This window comes from Podarcis raffonei, chromosome 2 (assembly GCF_027172205.1).
Source record: "Podarcis raffonei isolate rPodRaf1 chromosome 2, rPodRaf1.pri, whole genome shotgun sequence".
NCBI lineage: Eukaryota > Metazoa > Chordata > Lepidosauria > Squamata > Lacertidae > Podarcis > Podarcis raffonei.
In genome coordinates, this window is record NC_070603.1 from 35973579 (window position 1) to 35993969 (window position 20391).

Consider the following 20391-nt stretch of genomic DNA (forward strand, 5'->3'; position numbering starts at 1 on the left):
AGACTTGCAGAAAACAGTGGGTCAAAAATACCACACAAATCTGTGTGTCATGTGGGCCCCACCAGCAGCCCACAGAGGAGCACCTGACTAGCAGAAGCAGGATGTGTCATGATAGATGGCACCCAGCAAAACATCACCACACATGTTAAAAAACCTCCCACACAATGTGCTCCAGTATGTCCACAGTTGGCTAACTTGCAATTTTAGGTTGGATTTATCCCCTACTTCACTGCCCATTCCCTCACCATCCATGCATCTGGAAAATCCAAATTGAACGGGGGTGGGGAGGGCAGGCTGTCATTTGCATAAGAACAACGCTGTGTAGATGATGTGAAGAACTTATATATATATAAGATGCCTCAATTCCACTACCAACTGCCTTCTGTACACAGCCACAGTACCTGCTTTCTGAGTTGTGATGAGTAACCTTTCGGTCTCTGCCTCCATTTCCTCCCACGCCACAGTAGGAAGCGTAGAAAGACATGTACACTCAGTTTCATTCTGTGTGAAGAATCTAATGTATGAAGTTTCTTCCCCACACATCCACCAATAAGAACTGTGTCTGCTGTTGTTACTTAAGAACAGACACAGCTCTTACGATCTAAGAAAGTACGTGGTTTCAAAGCCAACGTTGCCTCACTGAAACAGGCAGGAAGAAATATGCATTATCTGCATCAAACAAGCAGAAACTTCCACTTTACTCTTTTTAAGCACTGAAACTCAGCTGTACGGTACATCAAGAACTAAAATCGGACCTCATAGTTGTTTCAGTTTTCTAAAAAGGATAAAGGAGAATATATCTGGAACTCTACTTGATAAAGAGCAGCAGTCTTTTCTCTGGTTTATGACTGAGACACCCTGAGGGTTAGTGTGATTTCATGCTCTTTATTCAGCTCATAGTGGTGAGGAGGAATGAATGAATGTCCCCTCAAAGTATCTGCTTTATATACATTTTTTACACAATGGGCTGCACATGATTGGCTAATTCTGGAATTCTACTGTAAGCCAATCAGGTTGTGGATTCACTTCTATCTGGAGCATGATTGGGTAGTTCCTGCCAACCAATCATACTGCTGCATTGTTCTAGGACCAATCAGACTGCTGCATTCTGAATCCTATTGTTCTAGGACCAATCAGACTGCTGCCTTTTGGATCCTATTGTTCTAGGACCAATCAGACTGCTGCAGTTTGGATCCTATTCAACTCAGTACATAACAGTTAGAGACAACGTCTTTCTTTTCACTGATGGGAAACAGGAAGATATATTGTTCACATAAATGGCACTTTGATCAGATTATAGTCCATCATATAACTGCATGTTATTATCACTTGCCAGCATCAACTGCCATCCTAAAAGCTCGCTATCAAGACTGGAGACCTCACTTCCTCTTTCTTTGAAGTATCATAGAGAGGAGAGAAAGGAAGATTAAATGACTTGGCATATAGCAGTGATACTTCCACTGAATTCAGTGTCGTATTTAGACTTGGCATGTTTCTAGTCCCCATCAACACCCAATTTTATTTTTTTAGCTTATTGTAAAAAATATTTATGAACCACACTTTGGGCAAAAATGGGCCCCCAAGGCAACAATTAATTAATTAAACAATATAATTTATATACCGCTCTATGCACAAGGCACAAGTTGGTTTACAATGAGCAAATGTATATTTTATAAATCCATAAAACAACACAATAACAAATCACTAAAACAGTTACTAATAGCAGCAACAGCAAACAGGTCTGTCCTCCTCCAAATACCTGCCTAAAAAGCTTTGTCTTCAATAACCACCTAAAACTATAAAGAAATGGGGCCAGACATACCACAGTAAGGAGGGAGTTCCATATATGAGGAGTCGCCACTGAAAAGGCCCTTTTCGGGGCGGCACATCATGTACCTCATCCTGAGGAGGAACCATCAGGAGGGCCTCATCTACTGATTTTAAAGCAGGAGCGGTTTAATATGGAAGATAGTGACTTAGATTTATAAACTTTTACCTCAAAACTTTAAAGCCGTATTGTAAAAAACATTTAAAAAACAACAGAAAAGTTTATTATATTTATAATAATCTGAAAGCCATGTGGTACAAAGAAGTTTTAATGGCTTTCTGAAAACTAAATGAAGATGAAGCTAGTCTTGTCTCGCCTTCCAAGTGAGGGAATTCCATAATGGGATGCTGCCCAAAGGACCTGTCCAATTTCCCCATAAACCTAGCTTCTCTTGGAGATTGGACATACAACAGGGCCTATGAATCTGATCTTACATTACAGGCAGGTTCATAAGGAGGAGGCAGTCTTTCAGATACCCTGGCCACAAAAAACTAAGGGATTTTGAGGTAACAAACAGCACCTTGCATTGTACCTAGAAACAAACTGAAAGCCAGTGTTGCTGGTGCAAGACCCGATACATTTTGGAAATCCAGCCTGGTAATTCCTCATATTTAATTAAATGAAAAATTAGTCTGCACCGTTTAAAATACGGCTTCAAATAATTTGTTTTTCCAATAGCTTCTATTTTCCATCTATTTGCTTTGGCAGCTCTGTCTATAAATGCCAGTGTGTTTTCCACTGCAGTTGCTGAGGTTACTTGCTGTCAACCAACCACAAATCCCATAGAGAAAATTAGTCATTCACATAGCCTGACATGCCACCTTCATGTGTTTCTGCTAGTGCAGTACTAGCAAATTTTAAAAGAGACCTTTATTGTTAAAATTTCAGAAGTGACGTTCCAGGGCAATAACTTACATCACTCAAGTTGATGCAACCTTCCTCTCTTCGCCTGCAGCCCATGTGCCCCCCATTTTGTTCCAATGTGGATAAATTCAGGAGGGAGAAGCACCATTTGTGTGAATGGACATCTGTTACATAAACGGGATATAGGGCCGCAAGTGGCGCTGTGGTCTAAACCACTGAGACTCTTGGGCTTGCCGATGGGAAGGTCGGCAGTTCGAATCCCCACAACAGAGTGAGCTCCCGTTGCTCTGTCCTAGCTCCTGCCAACCTAGCAGTTCAAAAGCACACCTATGCAAGTAGATAAATAGGTACTGCTGCGCCAGGAAGGTAAACAGTGTTTCCATGCACTCTGGTTTCCATCACGGTGTTCCGTGTGCCAGTAGCGGTTTAGTCATGCTGACCACATGACCTGGAAAGTTGTCTGCGGAGAAACGCCAGTTCCATCGGCCTGAAAGCGAGATGAGCGCCACAACCCCATAGTCGCCTTTGACTGCACTTAACCGTCCAGGGGTCCTTTACCTTTTTTTTTTTTTTTACCTTAACACAAACGGGATGTCAGACACCCTAATTTTAGCTATTACTTCCAAAAACAAAAAAAGGTAGAAGAGGAACCTTGTCTAGGCAATATGCAACAGCCAGAATAAAGCTAGGTCACTGAAATTCATAGTATTGTGTAGTAGCTGTGAAATATACTCAGAGTCGCAAAGTGATTTCATGCTCTTTATTCAGCTCATAGTGGTGAGGAGGAATGAATGAATGTCCCCTCAAAGTATCTGCTTTATATACATTATTTACACAATGGGCTGCACATGATTGGCTAATTCCGGAATTTTACTGTAAGCCAATCAGGTTGTGGATTCACTTCTATCTGGAGCATGATTGGGTAGTTCCTGCCAACCAATCATACTGCTGCATTGTTCTAGGACCAATCAGACTGCTGCATTCTGAATCCTATTGTTCTAGGACCAATCAGACTGCTGCCTTTTGGATCCTATTGTTCTAGGAACAATCAGACTGCTGCCTTTTGGATCCTATTCAACTCAGTACATAACAAGCTGTCTTTGTCCTAGCGTCTCTGTCCTGCTGGCCCTACCATTAGACAGAGTGGGGCAGCTTTGGAGGAAGCGGCCTAATTGCCCAAATAGAAGTAAGATTGAACCATCACACTGGCTGTCTTTGTTACATGGAATGGAGGGGTACCATTTGGTCCTTTGCTTAAGGCAAAATATCTTGTGCCGGCCTTGTGTAGAAGCCTCCAGAAATCCTCTCACAGCTATGCAGTCATTATATGCTGAGGATTCACAAAGCCCCACTCTACTGGGGTTTTTTTACTTCCTCATCACTCATGTCTTATGTTTTGCTTACCCAAATTATTCCCCTCTAGCAGTAGCTTGTTTAAATTGGGAGTTCCTTCAAACTATAAGTAGCAATGTTGGAGGAACTGCATTAGGAAACACTGATGTTGAAAGAAGTTTCATTTCTTCTTTTGTCTCACAAGGAAAAAGGCTAGTCACTCAATACATGTATTAGGACAGTTTCCTCTCACACTAGCTGAGCTGCCAATCTATTTGCTCTTCCACATCCAGCCGCAAACAACCACCTCTAGCACACATTTCATAAATAGAATTGCAGAGACCACTGCACGTGCTAATTCTACCAATCAGAAAATCTTAATATATATGAAAGAAAGAAACAAAAATCAATCCTATCAATCCTAAATGTCTCAAATTAAATTGTCACATTTTTTCCCCTGGCAAAGTTCCTGCACTTAATCACTTTTTGACAGACATTTAGGGTTGTAATCCAATGAAGCCACCCCATTAGTGGACGGACTTCCACTTGTGCAATGGAACTTCCTCTCACTCTCCCCACCCCCATGCCCTCAAATCTATTTCTGTTGGTTCCTCAAACTCTCTGGAGCAAATAGGGGACAAGAAGGGTGGCAGTGACTTGCCCAAGGACACCCAGGGAATTTTAATGGATGAGTGGGGATTTGAACCCTGGTCTGCCTATCCTAGTCTTATACTCTAACCTGGAGATGTTGCTAGGTGACAGCTCCCCTCATCCTTGGCTTTTGGCCATACTGCTATGCCTGATGGGAAATGGAACCCAACAACACTTGGAGGGCCTCGGGTTCCCCATCCCTGTTCTAACCACCACACCACACTGGTTCTCAATGGGGGAAACTTTTAATTTAGTAGGAAAAGTACTTTCTGCCATGGTATTACAGTTAAGAGAAAAGTTGTGCCATTCAACAGTTGAGTAACAGGCAGTGATTCAAGACACTGAAGGCCTGATAAGAAAACAAAAAATGTCTATATCCCTTACACACACACACACACACACACACACACACACACACACACAGTCAGTCACCCAGGTGTTAAATTCCACAGCAGCAGCAACCTTCTCTCTGGAAAACCACATTTGCTTGTTTGTGCTAAGAGGCACAGTCTTGTGTGAAATGGGGCAATATTGTAAGTTACTGCTCTCTCAAATAACAACCACAGCCTGTAAATATTTTACTATGACAAAAAAACTCAAGTTCAACCAATTTTGGGGTCCCAAAGCTGCTTTCGAAGTAACATTCATCCTAAATGTTGTAAATGAAGCAACAGAGAAAGCAAACTCTGCTTAAAACAGGGCTAAAAGTTGGATCCTATGCAACTCAGAAGCAAGTCCCACTGAGTTCAGCAGGGCTTATTCCCAGATAAGTGTGAAGGACTGCAGCTGCGCAGCACAATCTTATATACATCTACTCATTAGCAGATCCCAAGATTTTATCCCTGGTGTCTCAAGGTTTGGCAGGAAAAGATGCCTACCTAAAACCCTGGAGAGTCACTGCCCATCAGTGTAGATCATACTGAAAGGGATTGACCAATGGTCTGACTTAGTATAAGGCAGCTTAATATGTGCTTACCTCTTGTGTCGGTTGTCTTGTAGTTCTGTCCTTCTTTTGATTTTATTGTGAATTGCAACCTAGAAAATAAACGAGCAGAATTTTACACACAAAGACAAAAAGAGGTTTCAATGTGGTTCCCTCCTTCTTTTAAGCCTAAAGTGAAGTAGGTTGGTCTGGGGAAAGTTTGGTCAAATGATTATTGTGCAAAACTATGGTATTTCAGTGACACTGAGCTGGGAAAAACCATATTTGCAGCGTGATAAAACTGTAATCACTCAGTTTCATAAACTTGACATAACAGCACATGTGTACTTGAAGCTGCAAAAAATTGTTTGTATCTTTCTTCTTTCTTTGGCGTTCACTCGTAGCCGAGCAAGATTGTCTTCCATAAACACGGTTTTAACAATGAGTCCGTAAGTGACTGTGGAGGCCAATTCTGGATCCACATGAGAGACCACATATCTATATAGCACTATACTCCGTCCTCACTGGCAGCGGCCTCCAACTTAATGAAAACTACATTCATCATCATCATCAATTACCACATTTATACCCCACCTTTCCTATAAGGAGCTCAAGGTGGCATGCATTTGAACCATGAAGACTTGCAAGTGTCTAACTTTGGATGGATCATGTCCATATAAGCACACTGAGAGTAAGAGCAAAATAATGACTAGTAGATATCTACAACTTGGGTGATATTAATATTGACTGAACTGTGTCTGTCTGTATATATATTTTCTTTGCACAGAAACAGAGCTATGTTGTATCTGCATGTACCGGTAACTGCATGTTGAAATTAAGGCAAGTTAGAAGCTGCTAACTATTTGGCAATTCCACAAGCGAGGACTACATATTTCAATAACCTAGTAGTTACTCCTATGCCGAAACAACTCAATGTAATACTGAAATGAATATGTGCACTCACAGTGATGTTTATAAAGAGCTGAGAGGATGGTGACCAAGGTCTTTACTTACGTCAATCACCTACAAATCATCCTAGACCTATGAGCTTTTCCACTGGGTAGTTTTTGAGTTAATGTAACTTGAATTACTGCTCCCAATAAAGAACAGTTTGACCTAGACACTTGTCCTTCTGAAGTTCTCAGAAATCAAGAAGTTTCCCAATGACAATGAACACATTTCTTTCTTGAGAACACTGTGTGCAGAGTCTTTTTTGTGTATGCACCTAGAAAACGCTGGAGACGTCATCTCTATGCTGTTTTCGGCTGGAATTAAATAGTACCTTATTCTTACTGCGCACTTGAATGCAATGAGCACACAGGAAAGAGTGGGCACCAACCATCCACTTCATCTAGTAGAGAGAGACATGGTGAGCTTCTTCCTTTGTTGGCCCCCTTGTCAACAAGAAGATAGGAAAGGAGAATCTCTTGACTGCCCCTGTTTTCATTTACAAAGAAAACAGAGCTGACAAAGAATCAGCAATTGAAGTGGGTGCACTGTCATGGACAAAGTGAAGCAAGTTTGTAGCTGCGTTGGCTTGTATGACAGGAGTGTGGGATGACTTTAGGGTCTATTGGTGTGTTTATAATTCATGGCACAAGAGAGCCGACTCATGGTCTGTTAATATATAAAGTATAATTAAATCATAAAGTAATCCTAAGTATGCACCCATGTTCTTGCATACGAAGTGCTTTAGTGAATCAGAATGATGGTCTTTCTAGTCCTGCATTCTTTGCAAGAATCTCACCAGGCACCATAATCCACCTTCTGCTTACCACTGTTTATTTTATTTTTAATCTTTAGCATTTGCAGCCCATGGACCCTGCAAGTGTGGAGGAGAGGAAAGGAGTCCCACTCTCCCACAAGGTGATCAGGCTAAATAAAAAATAAAACAAAACACCCTGCTGTTGTAATCATGGCTAATTGGTGTTCTATAATTTTTTACTTTGCTCTGTTACTAGTTCTTAGATGCTTTTTTTTATTCAAGATGCGGAATTGCACCTGAAAAGCAGGCATCATTCATCACAACCTGACCCCTTTGAGCCCATTCCTCACCCTTCAAGCACACTTCCAGGACCTCTATATACCCCAGACAACATGGCCCTTCTCTGACGTAGCCGTTGTCAATGCTGTGGTAGGAAGTCTGCCAACAGAAATTCAGAGCAGAATGCTAAAAGTGTGACTGATGGACACATATCTGAAGAAAAGAGTATATTCCACTATGGTATCTGAGAACTGTATTTGTTGTGTGGCTTGGATTTTAATCTGAAAGGGCTTAAGTACATGTTTTTAAAAAATAATTAGGTGAAGGAGGGAAAAGAGGCCATGGTGACATGAAGAACTGAGAGACGGTGAAGAAATTTAAATCCAACACAACCCCAGTATCTCCATTCTATCCCACTGTACAAACATACATCATTTTATTTGTATGCCGCCTTTGCATGCTCAAGGCGGCTTACAACATGGGGGGAAATCACATAATTACAAATATAACAAAAGTAGCCATAAACAATAACTAAAACATCAAAAAGTACACAACCCAATTGAACAATTTCAACATAAATCAAAAGGAGATCTAAAATTAAGATCAGGCCAGGCGGGAAAAGGCCTGTAAGGCAGGCAAAAGATCTTCCAGGACTCACAACCGAGATGGTCTATGCACTGTCATTCTTTCGCCTCCTGTCACCAGAAGCAAGAGTGACACCTGAAGCTTCCTATAACATACTCCAGTCCTGATATTCCTTGGAGATGGGAAAATTGCTACTGACGGCAGACACATCCCCTCTCCACATATCCTAGAATAGAACCAGGCAGAGGGCCTTCATGGTAGTGGTGCCCGCCCTGTGGAATGCTCTCTCATCAGATGTCAAGGAAATAAACAACTATCTGACTTTTAGAAGACACTTGAAGGCAGCCCTGTTTAGGGAAGTTTTTAATGTTTGATGTTTTATCATGTTTTTAATATTCTGTTGGGAGCCGCCCAGAGTAGCTGGGGAAACCCAGCCAGATGGGTGGTGACGGAAGTCCAGCCGTCATTAAATGGTGCACAGCACAGAAAAAAGACACAGAGAGCCAGCAAGTATTTTCAGGATGGGATGAGGAGCTCCTTCGACCACTCTCCTCCGATTTTATTCTCCTTTGTTCCCCTCTCCCGCATGGCCGTTTGCCAATGTCTCACGTTACCTCATCCAGTCATGGCTTTTACTACACCCATCACCATATAAGGTAATCACTGCCCAGAGGAAACACAACTCCATATAAGGTCAATACATTCTATATATTGTCAGGCACAGAGTGCTGGTCATTGAGGTCAGGGGGTACCCTGCAGTATTACAAGCCTCTGCCATGGCTTTATGACTCCCACAGGGCGGGGTATAAATTACTACTACTACTACTACTACTACTACTACTGTACTACTACAATAGTCTGAGTCCTCTCCTGCCAGCCCTGTATCATACTAAAACGCCAAGTGATTTCCTTGTACAAAGACTAACTAATCTTATAACTAGCAATTAATATAACAAAGCAATTATTATTTAATATTTCTTTTATCCTTTTGGCACAGTTCCCACCAACTGTCACTACTCTGTTCATAGACCAATATTTACTCCGAATGACCATGCCTGGAGAACAACTGGTGGGGTTTCAAACCTTGCAATAATAATGATGATGGTGATGATAATTCCAGCACAAAATAGTCATTTCACCTATTCTTTACTGGTTCAACTTCAAAACAACCCTTTCCAACAATAAATAGAATCGAATACTTACCCCCACCCATAACTGGTTCTCGCACACAGTCTTGAATGAACCAGAGGTACAAAAGTCCTGAAAAGCAGTCAATGAAACAGGGATGAGGTGGGAAAATACAATGTTCAAAGCTGAGACTGCTGCCACCCAAGGAGTACTCTTCTTACAGTCAGTTACCAAGGGGCCACATTGCCAAGAATATTAGTAAAGGTCCAGCCAGACAAACTGTACAGAAGACAGCAGCAGACCAGCCACCAAATCTTTACAATGCAAGGGCACACAGGAAAGTGAGCATTCAACCTTTCCCCTGCTCAGTTTCTCCTCAGAAACTGCTTCTTTCTGGGTTTTTTCTTCCAGTGGGGCTCCAAGACCAGAAGCCTCGAATACACAAGCTGAAGGTTTTTTTAGGAATGTACGATTTCCCAGACTAGATCAGTCAACTGGTTTAACTTGTTTTGTCTGACCAGCAACACTTGCTTCAATTGCAGCTACAATGCTGGACAGCTTGCTGTTTGTCCATGATGATCAATTGCTAGGGCAAAGAATGCCTGCCTTGTTATCCTTCCCTAGAAGCTATTGGTATAAATCCCAGCAGCATTCACAGGGAGGATGTTGAGTCTTAGGTCCCATCTGCACATCAACACATTTAAAGCAGTATCATACCACTTTAAACAAACATGGCTTCCCTCAAAGAATCCTGGCAGCTGCGGTTTCTGAGGCCCCAGTTCCCCTCACAGAGTTACAATCTCCAGAATTCCTTGGGACTGATTGTTCAGCCACTCTGAGAATTGTAGCTCCATGAGGGGAATAGGGGTCTCCTCACAACTTTCTGCACACTTAACAAACTACAGCTCCCGGGATCCTTTGAGGGGAACCATGACTGTTTAAAGTGGCCCGATACTGCTTAAAATGTATAATGCAGAGGTGTCCCTTAAATCAGATTTTGCACTGAAGGGCAAATATAAAATTGACATTCCCTGGACTGTACAATTTGAAAACGACTCGCGTTTTCTATTCCACACAATCCCCACATGTACACAACTCAGCATCTGAAGCTGACTACATCACTCAGATAGGAAAATACCTTCTCCTCACACTGGGTCTGTGCCTTTAACAGCTACCGGGCCAGCAGAGGCCACAGCTGTAGCTTATCAATGATTGCATCAATATAATTCCTGCCTTAAAAAGCTGCTTGATCATATATATGTGCCTAAGTTCACTGAAATCAACACACTAACTTTTCACATAAGATTCCAAATTGGCAGAGCTAGTTAGGTGAACCCCACCCAATGAACCTAAGTTAGGCGTGTCCATTAACGTCAGTAGGTCTAGTCTAAGTAGCAGTAGCATTAAATACCACACATTATGCCTGGGTATCGGTGCCCCAGTACTGGTGACTGATTCTGCATACCAGCTTGCTTAAGTTAATAGTGAGCTCTCAGACCTGTGTTCCCCTTATTTCTTCCAGAGACAAAGGAAAAGAAGAGACAGTGGGCTGAATAAGGCTACTGGAGAGCAGTGGAAACACCTGCTTAGATTACTATGTTTTAAATAGATTTTTTTTAAAAAAAATGTTTTTGTTTTTGTTTTATTATTTTTGTTAACCACTCTAAGGGGTCCCCCCCAGTCAAGCCATGTATAATTTTTATGAAATAAACAAAATATGATATGGGGTAGACCAAAGCTCATTCTGCGGTTCAGGAACATAGAATCCTTATCTTTTAAACTTCTCTGACTTGAGCTGTGTTTGGCAAGTTCATGCAAGGAAGGAATGAGGAACCACTTCAGTGCCGTGTTGCCTTCTAGCTGTTCAGAGTATTATTTCAAAGGGTCAAGGCGGGAAAGGAAGAGGCAACTTCAAATAGGGAAGTTTACTTTGCTTCGCAGCCCAACAAGGAAGGCGGAACATTTTTTTGCCTCAGTTAAAACAGAGTATGCAGGAAATTGAGCTCCCGTTCCAAATTCCAGATCAAGTATCCGAGAGCTTGGGGAGTGTCTTTATGGCCAACAGAACAGAACAATCACTGTCCGACCATTATTGCTGCAGAGCTAGGTCAGCAGCTCTAACAGAAAGCTGCAGAGTTCCCGTGCCCGTTCTCTCATTGCATCATGACAACCTCGCCTTTTGTTTCAACAAGTATGTCGTTCTCATCAAGGATGCAGAACATAACTGAAAAGCAGGTTTGCTGAAGATTCAGAATGAAAGCAAAAGAGATCTGGATGAACTTTTGGTCCTTAACACACTCATTCTAACCCTATCACGGTGTGTCTCAAGTGCCATCTCTCTCTTTCACTTTTACTTCCTCATTCCCTTAAACACACAGACACACAAGAAATTCCAGGGAACTAACAAAATAACGTAACCAACAAATGGGGTCATTTTATATTATTGCTATTCCATATAGTTCAGTCAAGCTGCACAATTTTAAGGGGTATAGAAAAGTCGTTTTAAAAGGTAACGGAAGGTGCTTCAGCACATTCCATCCACCTTACAAGCACGTGACTTGGAATGCAGCAAGTCTTTTCATGCATTTGTTACCACACTTAGGGTGGATCTAGACACGGGGGAATGCTATAAATAAGTCAGAAATTAGATCAGGCATAGGCAAACTCGGCCCTCCAGATGTTTTGGGACAACAACTCCCATAGCTAGCTAATAGGACCAGTGGTCAGGAATGATGGGAGTTGTAGTCACAAAACATTTGGAGGGCTGAGTTTGCCTATGCCGGAATTAGATTGTTACAGCAAAAGAAAAAAAATCTCTATAGAAAATTGTGTTTTAAAATTTCCTGCTCTCTGGAGCCATCTGGTGTTGCATGTTTAGAAAATACAAATCGCTGTTTCTTTACTAGCATAGCTGAGTCTCTAGAATGCCTGTCTTCACCCTCGGGTATTTTGATTGTCGAATATCATGGTGAGTCATAAAATAAATAAATGAAGCCTAGATATTGCATGAGAATTAAATTATGAAATTTTGTTTGTATACAAATATTATTATTAAGATCACAGGGCGGTTTTCAATATAAAAACACAAAAATACATCTCATAACAACAAACAAAAACAATAACCCCACAGTTTAAAAGGCCAAAGGCCTGAGATAATATACAGTATAGATTAAGGCTACAATCCCATGCATACTTAACCTGGAAGGAAGCTCTACTGAACACACTGAGACTTAACTCTTAACAAACATGCATTGGATTGTCCTGTTAGTATTCACTTAATTCTGATTTGCTATGCAGAACATCCTGCCTCAAAAGCGTTAGTGTCTATAGTTTTAACAGTGTTTTCCTTAAGGCAAGCAAAAGCATGTTATAAACATACATAAGTGTAGTTACTGATAAACTGGAGAGATGTATGCTGTATCAGGAATACATTTTTCATGAGCACCTCTTCCCCCAGCTCCAATCATCTCCTATATATCCTGTGTTCAGAGGCCTCAAGCTATACCTCCAGTGGTATTTGGATGGAGGTTTATCCATTGAGTTAAAAGTAGCCAGATCAATATTCTAAAACACTGGAAGACATACCACAGGGGTGCATGAAAAAGGGCTGTTCCACAATATTCTATGGAGCTGTAGCAGCATCCCATAATTTATTTCAAGGAGACATGGCACATCTGCAAATTCTAACTCAGCTCTACACAAACAGCACATGATGATCACTGAATGAATAATTATCTCTTTTACACCTCTGGACCATTGGACTTCACTCCTAAGTACACTTACTAGGGAATAAACCTCATCCACAGTGAGACTTGCTTCCAAGTAAACGTGCATAAGCCACACGCCCACATTCATCGTAACCAAAATGATTAACAGTGGTAAAAGATGGGTGTGTGGGAAGGGGTCCCTCTGAAAGCATTTTCATGATAAAATCACTAGAATTCTTTAATAGTGACACAAGGTGCATATAGTAGTCAAGTTCAGATTAGCTGATGCATTTCATGAGTGTGTGGTCTTATCTGTGTGGCGCAGAAATGGATCTATTATCACAAACAATGCAAGACAAAGTCGCTTTCAATATTGAAATCCCCAGAAACTTCCAACCTACTATAAGACGTTCTAAGATGCACCCACAAAAGCAGCTTCTCCCGTCAGACATATATTTAATATCAACGCTTACCTAGTCTGTTTTCATTTTTGCTCTTTACACAGCAGTGCTCCACCAGGCTACTGCCTGTCTGATATGCCAAACTGAACTTTGCCGCCAGCTGTTCTATTCCTTGAAGGATTCTGTTCCCTCAATAGTAATAGCACCCTGCAGATCATACAATCCTATTCCGCCTCAGGGCAGAAACGTAAATCAGTTTCTGATTGCATTATCCATTGATTATAGTCAAGCAGACAGTAACCCCGTCATTGTTGACAGGAAGTATGCACTTAGGACCTTTAACAACAGGCAGCTGGTAAGGCCAGAGTAAGGTCTTGCTCTGGTCTAATTGGCTGCACTGGCCCCAAAAAATGAATTAATATAAATCACTCTATTTGTTTTTGGTCTTCCATGGAGTCCTAATAAGCAGAATAGTAAAAAAAGCCTGTGCTGTGAGCTCAGCGTGACTGTTGTTCAAACCATTCGGGTCTGGCTGGCTTCCGGCATATATTCAATCTCTTTGGGGGAGACAGAGAATTTTGCAAGTCACCCTTCCAAGTTAAAAACAAGACCCTGTGAAAGGAGAAACCTTTTGGCTGCAGCCTCATGATCAAAACCAAGCAGGTGCTTGTTTACTTAGCATCAAGAATATACAGGAGTGGTCCTTGATTTCACTGTGTGAATACCCTTTAGTTTTTTACACACAGAGAGAGGAACATACTTATTTCCCATCAGGTGGCTCATTTGTACTGAAGTCACATCAGGTCTGTGTTCTGCTTCTGAAAGATGATGCCTCTTCTTGTGGAGTACAGAAAGTGATAGCATGAACTGCCAACAAAGAAAACTGTGTTCTACCTGGTAAATAATATTGGAGTCTGAATAGCAAGTAAAACCCAGATTGTTTCTGGGCATTGTAGTTTGTTATGGGTTGCTGGGAACTGTAACGGTGAAAGGTAAATCACAGTGCCCAGGATTACCGTATTTACCCAAATCTAATGCTCACCTTTTTTGGCCAAATTACATTGCGAAAATTAAAGTGTGCATTACATTTGATGGCACATTTATATTCGCCAGCAAATACTTTTTTTTTGTTTCAAGGTTCTGAACGATGAGGTGTGCATTAGGTTCAATGGTGCATAAGACTCGAGTAAATACTGTATTTCAGGCATGTCCAACAGGTAGATCGTGATCTACCGGTAGATCACTGGACCTCTGTGGTAGATCACTGGTAGATCATTGGTTCCCCCCAAAGAAGCTGAATAACTGTGGCTCCCCTTAAAAAAGCTCACCATTTTACCTCCTCCCTGAAAAAACTCAACAACTTTGACCTGAACCCCACAAAAGGGGGTAGATCACTGCCAGTTTTTAACTCTGTGAGTAGATCACAGTCTCTTGGGAGTTGGCCACCCCTGCTGTATTTGAAGGAAACAATGATCTCCTGGTTGACGCGGATGCCACTGAATGTGCATGCATACTCCGTGCACTTCCCTCTCTCCGACGCCCCCCAGGGCACTGGCAACCCATGCTACATCACTGTTTGCATGTACAATCTTGGGCATCTCCAGTTAAAAAGGATCTGGTAACTGGTGATAGGAAGGACTCTCATTTTCAAAACCATGCAGAGCTACTGCCTGTCACAAGTAGAGTAACTAATAATGAGTTAGATGGATAAACAGCTTGATCTTTAGACATTTAACACAGATGATAATGTTCCTCTCCATGCCATGAAAAGCCTCACCTGCTGATTTCTGCACATCTAGTGTATATTGGCACAAGAGCAGATAAGGCGAAGAACATAAGAAAAGCCTGCTGGATCAGGCTGGCATCCTGTTCTCAAGTGGCCACTCAAATACCTGCTGGAAACCCGCAACCAGAACCAGAGCACATGACCACTCTCCCCACCTGCAGTTTCCAGCAACAGGTACTCAGAAGTATTACTGTCACTGACCATGAAGATAGAGAATAGTCATAATGCCTAGTAGCTTTATCCCCCAGGAATTTGTCAAATCCTCTTTTAAAGTCATTCAAGTAATGGTAGCCATCAATGCTTCCTGTGGAGCAGCCTTTCTCAACCTGTGGGTCCCCAGATGTTGTTGAACTACAACTCCCATCACCCCTAGCTAGCAAGGCCAGAGCTCAGGGATGATGGGAGTTGTAGTCCAACAACATCTGGGGACCCACAAGTTGAGAACCACTGCGGGTGGAACTATGCACAGGCTAGTTTTCTAGACAACTGGCAAACATATATGAGGGCTGTGGTTTTTATTCATGATTTGAAGAGCTGATGATGTGACCTTTAGACTACTTCTCAAACAGCAGCCTGACACACACATTTTCAAAAAGGTTTCTTTGTCTTTGCGGCTAGCTGACAGAAAAGTATTTGAGAGTTTCATTTCTACCTGTAAGGAAGCTGTTAGAGGCACACAGCCTCTGTCAGGAAATATAAAGATGACAACTGTAATTACAGTGGCCCTTGGGTATAACCCGGTTTTGTAGAAAAACACTAGCCAAGAAGAAATCTCATATTGAAGAGAAAAAAATAATACAGTCTGTAAATACATGGTCTCTGTGTGTAACAATCAGACATTCCTAACTCAACACTTCAAAATGAAGAATCAATAGTCACACCAGAAACTGAACTATTTACTAGGCCATGTCTAACAAATAGTAGCATAGAGAAGGCTGGTTTGTACAAAAGTGGGTGTATTATATCTTTTCAAGGTTTGGACTGGTGAAATCCACTAGAAATATCATTTAGTTGAGCAAATAATCGTACTCAGGGTGTTCCATAACCACCAACTCCACCTAAAATTAAAACAGAATCATTGAATTGTAGAGTTGGAAGAGACCCCAAGGGTCATCTAGTCCAACCCCCTGCAATGCAGGAATCTCAACTAAAGCACCAATGCAGAGGGCAAGCCAACCTCTGCTTAGAAACCTTCAAGGAACAAGAATCCACCACCTCCCAAGGGAGACGGTTCAACTGTTGAACAGCTCTGTCAGAAAGTTCTTCCGTCATGTTTAGTTGGAATCTCCTTTCTTGTAACTTGAATCCATTGTTTTAGGATAGGTCCTACCCTCCAGAGCAGAAAAACAACAAGATTGTTCCATCTTCCATGTGACAGCCCTTGAGATACCTGAAGATGGCTATCATATCTCATCTGAGTCTCCTCTTTTCCAGACTAAACATACCCAACTCCCTCAACCATAAGGCTTAATATTCAGACCCTTTAACATCATTGTCACCCTCCTCTGCAACTTTGGGCTAGGTGCCTGGGACAAAGATTTGACCAGTGAGAACTCAGTAACAGTCCATTAAGGTACTCATCCACAAAACAAATTCTGTTATGAGCCTGTTTTACAGCATTCTAGCCTGAATTGCGCAGCTAATTTTTGTCGACCAGATCTCTATAAAATGGCATCTTGTTGAAAGCTAAATTGCTAGCAAAATAAGATAGCAAATAGCAAAACTTGGAGTTCCATGAAAGGCCGGTAGGTTGTAATTAAATTATCATAACATTATTAGTAAAATGGGAGGAGGGCACCATCCAGATGTTTCTCCCTCAGGCAGTTATTTGGGGTGCCATTGCTAGTGAAACTCTTACAGCACTATCTGAAATACAACCCTCAAGCCGAAGCTTGCCCCACCCTGCTCTGCCTTGAATTCTTTCCTGCAAGTAGCATTTTTCCGCGAAACATCTCTCAGACTTATCAACGCATTCCTTTTTTGGGAGAGAGCTTACCGGCAAATGCTAAACCAGATAAAGACCAGGTGGGTGGGCTTGCAACAGTGCTAGGGGGAGGCCATAACTCACCTCGGTCAGCACACAGATTCTTCTGCCAGGTGTGCCTTTGCTTCTCATGCAGGAAACTGCTTTAACAGCTGACGCGCTGGACTGACTCACTGCATTGTAAACCCATGGGCAAGACAGCACTGGGCAGGAACGCAGGCAGCACTACAGCGCTGATAAATCCCGAGGTTGTGGGTGCAACAGCAGCAGCAGCAGCAGCTGGCACCCACTAGACCAGGTGGGGCTGCTAGGAGGTCATTGGGGGGGCGTGACCAGTGAGTGGTTACAGGTGTGTGTGACCAAGTTGTTCTGGCTTTCCCCCATCCTCTTCCGTTGCAAAGCTACTGTGGATGCTTATGCATTGCAATTTTACAAACAGCACCTAACCAAACTGAAAAGTGTATTACTTTGGTTCTGAAGAGTTCCCTGCTGTCACAATTTTGAGTGTGCGTTCATGCCAACGAAGCGGTATACAGTGGTACCTCGGGTTACAGACGCTTCAGGTTACAGACTCCACTAACCCAGAGATAGTACCTCGGGTTAAGAACTTTGCTTCAGGATGAGAACAGAAATTGCGTGGAGGCAGCGGGAGACCCCCATTAGCTTAAGTGGTACCTCAGGTTAAGAACAGTTTCAGGTTAGGAATGGACCTCCAGAACGAATTACATTCCTAACCCAAGGTATCACTGTATTAATCAGGAGTAAACCCCACTGAATTCCATAGGGATTGCTCCCTGATAAGTAGGAACAGGATTGCACCACGTTGGAAGAGTGGCAGACGAAGGTGATTGAATATATGGGACTAGCAGAGATGACGAGCAGAATCCGTGACCAAGGGAAAGAGACGGTGGAGGAAGATTGGAAGAAATTTAAACTTTATCTTTAAAATTCTTGTAAAATTACTGAGTGTTAAAATGTCATGGGTAGAGAATAGCAGATTTGCAGCGATATGATTGGAAAAGAGGAAAGAAAAGGGTTATAGAAAGGAATTTATAAGTAATTCAGACCAGGGGTTGCTGAAAAAAGTTTAAAACAGGGATGCAGAAAAGGGAGGCATGGGGAAGTCGCTGAAATTGGGTATATGAAAAAATTTATGAAATTATACATGTTTATATGTTTGTTTGTTTGTTAGTGTTTGTTGTTTGTATTGTCTTATATTATATGTTGAAAAACCAATAAAAAATTTTATTTAAAAAAAAAGGATTGCAGCCTGAATTGGTTAGCCTTAAAGGTGCCACACAGGTCTGTAAACAAAGAACCCCATAATTTTTCTCTGACCTTTGAGAAACCATTATTCCCCTGCCATGGTTGTAGCCAGGATTTATGTTGGGGATGGGCAGGAATTTTGTTGGGGGGTGGCAGAATCGAGCTACTTGTGATGCAGTTGGTCAGTTAATTATTTTTATTTCTTTACTTGATGGGGGGGTAGCTACCCCCCTGCACACACACACCCCGTCTATGCCTATATCCCCTGCTTATCTACTTCTGTATCTTTTTTCCAGAATGTGGAATAAGGTGGAGGGAATTTAAGTGGATTAGGACCTGGCAGAGCAAGGTTAAAATTGGCCATGAAACTCAGTGTGTAACCTTGGCCCAGTTGCTGTCTCTCACAGGGTTGCAGTGAGGATAACATGGGGAAAGAGTAGACCCATGAATGTCACCTTCAACCTCTTGGAGGAAAGGTGGAATGGATTTAAATGTAATACTGATAAACGAAAATAAACGTCTCCCTCTAGTTTGTCTGCCCCTTCTTTTGAAATGGTGGAGAGGGGGCTAGTTTGGAAACACAGAATCATAGAATTTTAGGGTTTGAAGGGACCCAAGGGTCATCTAGTCCAACCCCCTGCAATGCAGGAATCTCAGCCAGAGCATCCATGACAGGTGGCCATCCAACCTCTGCTTAAAAACCTCCAAGGAAGTAGAGTCTACCACAGACTTGTGTGAGTCTGTTCCACTGTTGAACAGCTCTTAGTATAAAAGGGAAAAAAGAATGCGGGACACACTTTAAGGATATTCAGGCCTACAAACACTGGACTTTACATGTAAATCTGTGGCAAGTCCAGTGTGTGGCTGTCTGCTAAGACAAGCTAGTCTCTGTGGGGTGTATGGGCAGGATGCAATTGATAATTCTGTACTACATAAAGATGCTGCACACCAAGTTCTCATCTGAACCATCCTCTGCACCGCCATACTTGCATTTTAAGTTTGCCAGTTTCAGCAAAAACAACAAAAACAGTACTAGCCCCTTAAAGACTAACAAATTCATTATGGCATAAGCCATTGGAGGCTAAAACCCACTTTGTCATCTGCATCATTCTCGGTAATCTCTGAAATCTTATAGAATAATATTTACTAGTCTCTGAAGTGCTTCTTGATTATTGTTTCATTTCATGGCTGGTTGGCTAGCCCATTAAATGAAAGAATACAAGATTAATGTTCTCAGCACCACACAATAAGCCAGAAAGGAGGATTTTTATGTTAAGTCTCCAGATCCTCTGGTGCGCTTATTTTTAAAGGTATGAAAATAGGGAGGCTTTTGCCAATTGGCTTTACTGAGAAGGAAAATGTGCAGGCAATATTCTACCCAATCAGGGTGTGATGCAGACTAAGGGCTTTGACTATTAGTACTACAAACTCCTCCTAATAAACCTTAGCACAGGATATAGAATTAGGCCTAAAGGATATAAGCCTCAAAATAAATAGTGTGAGCATGCACAGAGTGCATCTGCCTCACCACTACAGAACTTCTGTCTGTATTTAATAAGGCGATTCCACAAGCAACCTTTATATACGTAATATATTGCAGAACCGCCACAGTAGAATTTCCTGCTGAATATCCTATCTAGTCTAGCACCATGTTCTCACAGAAGACCACCACACAGCCTGTTTGAATGCAAAACTCTATACTTCTCTCAAATCTAGAGACACACCCAGAAACCCTATTATCCCAACAACACACAGTGTTGAAGGTTGCAACACACATAGAAACCACCCACCATTTCTCCTCCCATTCACATAAATGAATGCAAATTATTTGAGAATGGATATTAATGAAATATACTTACACACACTGTTCCCCTTAACAATTATTCTTCATTTAAAAAGCTGCTCAAGCCAGCAAGCATACCCTTCTGGTGAACTATGAAGAATGTGCTTTGC

At 41.9% G+C, this 20391-nt stretch overlaps 1 protein-coding gene across 5 annotated transcripts in view; it reads right to left on the reverse strand.

Annotated features, from left to right (window-relative positions):
• UNC13D (unc-13 homolog D) overlaps positions 1–20391 on the reverse strand; it is a 63866-nt gene extending 43475 nt beyond the window's left edge. For 2 of the 5 annotated variants that reach the window (XR_008328818.1, XM_053375935.1), the window contains exons 1-2: positions 13475–13586; positions 5652–5710 (exon numbers count right to left, since the gene is read on the reverse strand). The gene's annotated coding sequence lies outside the window, so the exon portion shown is untranslated. Of the gene's footprint in view, positions 1–5651; positions 5711–6879; positions 7237–9369; positions 10822–13474; positions 13587–20297 lie in introns of those variants that run through there. The other 3 variants (XM_053375936.1, XM_053375937.1, XM_053375938.1) reach the window with 3 other exon arrangements.